Source organism: Rhinopithecus bieti, unplaced genomic scaffold (assembly GCF_001698545.2).
Source record: "Rhinopithecus bieti isolate Rb0 unplaced genomic scaffold, ASM169854v2 scaffold_28529, whole genome shotgun sequence".
Lineage (NCBI taxonomy): Eukaryota > Metazoa > Chordata > Mammalia > Primates > Cercopithecidae > Rhinopithecus > Rhinopithecus bieti.
Window position 1 is genome coordinate 920,714 of NW_016813064.1, and position 5,093 is coordinate 925,806.

At 39.5% G+C, this 5,093-nt stretch overlaps 1 pseudogene across 1 annotated transcript; it reads right to left on the reverse strand.

The window, feature by feature from the left end:
• Positions 1-1,856: 1,856 nt before the first annotated feature.
• LOC108512387 (eukaryotic initiation factor 4A-I-like) lies at positions 1,857-3,123 on the reverse strand (annotated as a pseudogene). The gene has a single exon (XR_001880584.1). The product of XR_001880584.1 is annotated as a eukaryotic initiation factor 4A-I-like (transcript).
• Positions 3,124-5,093: the final 1,970 nt, after the last annotated feature.

The window sequence follows — 5,093 nt, forward strand, 5'->3', positions numbered from 1 at the left end:
GAGGGAAGATGACAGACAGGAGACAGGACTGACCTGCACCTCCCACTTGGATGAACAGAATAGCATGTGGAGACTCACACCATGGACTTTTGCTCCAGGAACCGCCACAGAGTATACCAGAAAAAGTGAAAGAAATCACCAATCCTTTGAAAGCCCCAGCAGGCTGCTACAAATTCCTGGAGACTGGCAAAAAAACTCTGGTGCTCTCTCCAAACTGCCACCTTCTGGTTGGAGGCCAACCAACTCAGGACATTATAGCAACTCATGATCCAACACCCCTGCTCCAAGGAAGGAGAAAACAACAGTGAATTCCACTGCCTGCAATATCCTCGCTAACCAGTGATCCTGAGTTTGTCTATGTGACTGTCACTGCTACTATAACCAGCATTCGAGAATGCCAGCACACTAAACACATCTACAACCAAGGACTCTTACAGAGTCTACTTCACTCCCTGCCACCTCCACCAGAGAAGGTTCTGGTATCCATGGCTGGGAGACCTGAGTATGTATTACATCACAGGATTGTTTGCAGACATTCCCTAGTACCAGCCCAGAGTCTGGTAACCCCACTTGGTAGCTAGACCCAGAAGAACAATAACAATCACTGCAGTCTGGCTCTCAGGAAGCCCTATTCCTGGGACAAAGGGGAGTGCACCATATCAAGGGATTGCCCCATGGTACAAAACACTCTCAACAGCAGCACTCTAGTTCCACATTTTTCCACTAAAATAGTCTACCCAAATGGGAAGGAATCAGAAAATTAGTTCTGGTAATATGGCAAAACTAGGCTCTATAACAATCCCAAAGACCACATTAGTTCACTAGCAATGGATCCAAACCAAGAAAAATCTCTGAATTGCCAGATGAAGAATTCAGAAGGTTGACTATTAACCTACTCAAAGAAATATCAGAGAAAGGTGAAAAGCATTTTAAATAAATATTTTAAAAATACAGGATATGGATGAAAAATGCTCCAGAGAAATAGATATCATAATGAAAAAAACAATACGACTTCTGGAAATGAAAGACAGACTTAGAGAAATATCAAATGCACTGGAAATTTCAACAATAGAATCAAACAAATAGAAAGGAGAACTTCACACCTTGAAGATAAGGCTTTTGAATTAACCCAATCAGACAAAGACAGAGAAAAAAGAATTTAAAGAAATAAAGCCTCCAAGAAATTTGGAATTATGTTAAATGGTCAAACTTAAGAATAATTGTCATTCCTGAGGAAGAACATAAATTTAAAAGTTTAGAAAATATATTTGAGGGATTAATTGAGGAAAACTTCCCTGGCCTCACTAGAGATCTAGACATCCAAATATAAGAAGTTAAAAGAACATCTGGGAAATTCATCTCAAAAAGATCATCACCCAGGCACATGGTCATCAGGTTATCCAAAGTCAAGACAAAGGAAAGAATCTTAAGAACTGTGAGGCTGAAGCATCAGGTAACCTATAAATAAAAACCTATGGATTATTAGCAGATTTCTCAGCAGAAACACTACAAGCCAAAAAGGATTGGGGCCCTATTTTTAGCCTCCTCAAACAAAATAATTGGCATCCAATAATTTCATATCCAGCAAAACTAAACTTCATAAGTGAGAAAGAAATAAAGTTTTTCAGACAAACAAATACTGAGAGAATTTGCCACTACCAAATGAACACTACAAGAAATGCTAAAAGTAGTTCTGAATCTTGAAACAGAATATTGAAATGCACCAAAATAGTACCTTCTTTTTTTTTTTCTTTTTGGCCTCAAAAAGTGACATTTATTCAAAGAAAAAAAATGACAAGATGTCCATCCCTTGGCTCCCTTCCCTCCCTCCTCCTGCTTCTCCTCAGCCCCCTGAGATTGAGCCCTGGCTGGGGCTGGGTGGCAGGACAGCCCCTCAGATGAGGTCAGCAACATTGAGGGGCATTTCCTCAATGGAGGTGTTATAGAAGGTCTCGATGTCTTGAAGAGTCCTCTTGTCTTCTTCTGTCACCATGTTAACAGCCACACCTTTACGGCCAAACCGTCCACCTCGACCGATTCTGTGGATATAGTTTTCCCTGTTGGTGGGAAAATCATAGTTGATGACTAAAGAAACCTGCTGCACATCAGTGCCTCTGGCCAGCAGGTCAGTGGTAATCAAAATTCTGCTAGAGCCAGAACGAAACTCCCTCATGATCACGTCTCGTTCCTTTTGGTCCATATCTCCATGCATGACAGACACAGTGAAATCTCAAGCATGCATCTTCTCGGTGAGCCAGTCCACCTTCCTCCGGGTGTTGATGAAGATGACTGGCTGGGTGATGGTCAGGGTTTCATACAAGTCACATAGTGTGTCCAGCTTCCACTCCTCTCGTTCCACGTTGATGTAGAATTGGCAGATACCCTCCAGGGTCAACTCTTCCTTCTTGACAAGAATCCGAATAGGGTCCCTCATGAACTTCTTGGTCACCTCAAGCACATCAGAAGGCATTGTAGCTGACAGCAAAACTACTTGGGTGTTGCTGTTGAGCTTTTGGAATATGTCATAGATCTGGTCCTTGAATCCACGGCTTAACATTTCGTCAGCTTCGTCCAGTACAAGCATCTTGATGTATTTGGGAGACAGGTATCTCCGGTTAAGCATATCAAACACTCGGCCAGGGGTCCCCACGATTATGTGGGGGCTTCCATCTGCAGTTTCTGCACCTCAGCACGTACGTTGGTGCCCCCAATACAGGCATGACAGGAGGCACCCATGTAGTCTCCTAGTGCCATGACCACCTTCTGTATCTGCTGAGCCAATTCTCGAGTGGGTGCCAGGACCAAGGCCTGGGTGGCTTTTAGATCTAATTTGATCTGCTGCAGAATCGATATGGCAAATGTGGCCGTTTTCCCAGTCCCAGATTGGGCTTGAGCGATCACATCATAACCCTTGATACAAGGTAGAATGGCTCGCTGCTGGATGGCAGATGGCTTCTCAAAACCATAGGCGTAGATGCCACGGAGAAGGGACTCTGAGAGGTTCATGTCATCAAAACTGTCAACAATCTCATTCCAGTTACTCTCGATGACGCCTTCAGGCTCCATCCCATCGGGGCCATTGTCTCTGGATCAGGAATCCTGGCTCGTAGACATGATCCTTAGAAACTGAAAATAGAACCTTCTTAAAGCATAAATCTCACAGGACCTATACAAAATACCACAATGAAAAAAATCTAAGGTATTCAGGTGACAACTAGTATGATGAAGTACCTCAAATCTTCATACTAACATTGAATGCAAATAGCCTGAATGCTCCACTTCAAAGGTACAGAATGGCAGAATGGATAAAAATCCACCAACTAAGTATCTGTTGTCTTCAAGAGACTCACCTAATGCATAAGGACTCACATAAACTTGAAGTAAAAGGTGGAAAAAGATATTCCATGCAAATGGAAACAAAAAGCAAGCAGGAATATCTGTTCTTATATTTGACAAAACAGACTTTAAAGTAACAACAGTTTAAAAGACAAAGACGGACGTTATATAATCATAAAAGGATCAGACCAACAGGAAAATAGTGTAATTGTAAAGATATGTACACCTAACATGGGAGCTCCCAAATTTATAAAATAATTATTACTAGACCTAAGAAATAAGATAAATGGCAACACAATTAATAGTGGGGGAGTTCAATACTCCACTGACAGCACTAGACAGGTCATCAAGATGGAACATCAACAAAGAAACAATGAACTTAAATTACACCCTAGAACAAATGGACTTAACAGATATTTACAGAACATTATACCTAACAACTGCAAAATAGACAGACATTCTTTTCATTGATGACCACATGAAACATTCTCCATGATAGACCATATGATAGGCTGCAAAATAAGTATCAATAAATTTAAGAGAATAGATTGTAACAAGTACCCTCTTAGACCACAGTGAAATAAAATTGGAAATTAACTCCAAAAGGAACCCCCAAAACTATACACATACCTGGAAATTAAAGAATCTGCTCCTGAATGATCTTTGGGTCAACAATGAAATCAGGATGGAAATAAAAAATTGTTTGAACTGAATGATAATAGTGACACAACTTATCTAAACCTCTGGGACACAGGAAAAGTGGTGCTAAGAGAAAAGTTCATAGCATTAAATGCCTACATCAAAACTCTGAAAGAGCACAAATAGACAATCTAAGGTCAGACCTCAAGGAAATAGAGAAACAAGAACAAGCCAAACCCAAACCCAACTGAAGAAAATAAATAACAAAGATCATAGCAGAACTAAAGGAAATTGAAACACAAAACAATACAAAAGAAAATGAAGTAAAAGCTGGTTCTTTGAAAAGATAAACAAAATTAGCGAGATTCATGAAGAAAAGAGATGATTCAAATAAGCTCAATTAGAAACAAAATGAGAGATATTACAAACAATATCACAGATATACAAAGATCATCCAAGGCTACTATGAACACATTTACACGCACAAAATAGAAAATCTGAAGGAGATGGATAAATTCCTGGCAATATATAGGCCTCCTAGTTTAAATGAGGAAGAAGTAGAAACTCTGAACCGAACAATAACAAGTAGCGAGATTGAAACAGTAATTTAAAATTGGCAGCAACAACAAAAAAGTCCAGAACCAGATGGATTCACAGCTGAATTCTATCAAGCATTCAAAGAAGAATTAGTACCAATTTTACGGAACCCATTCCAAAAGATAGAATCTTCCCTAAATCATTCTATGAAGCCAATATCATCCAAATACCAAAACTAGGAAAGGACATAAAAAAAGAAAACCATAGACCGATATCTCTAATGAACATAGATGCAAAATCCTCAGCAGAATACTAGCAAACTGAATCCAACAGCATATCAAAATGGTAATACACCATGATTAAGTGGGGTTTCATACCAGGGATTCAGGGATGGTTTAACATAATGCAAGTAAATAAATGTGATACATCGCTAAGCCAAATTAAAACAAAATTGTATGATTATTTCAATAGATGTAGAAAAAATATTTGACAAAGTACAGCATTTTTTTAATGATTAAAATCCTCACCAAAATCAGCATAGAAGGGATATACCTCAAGGTAATAAAATCCATCTGTGACAA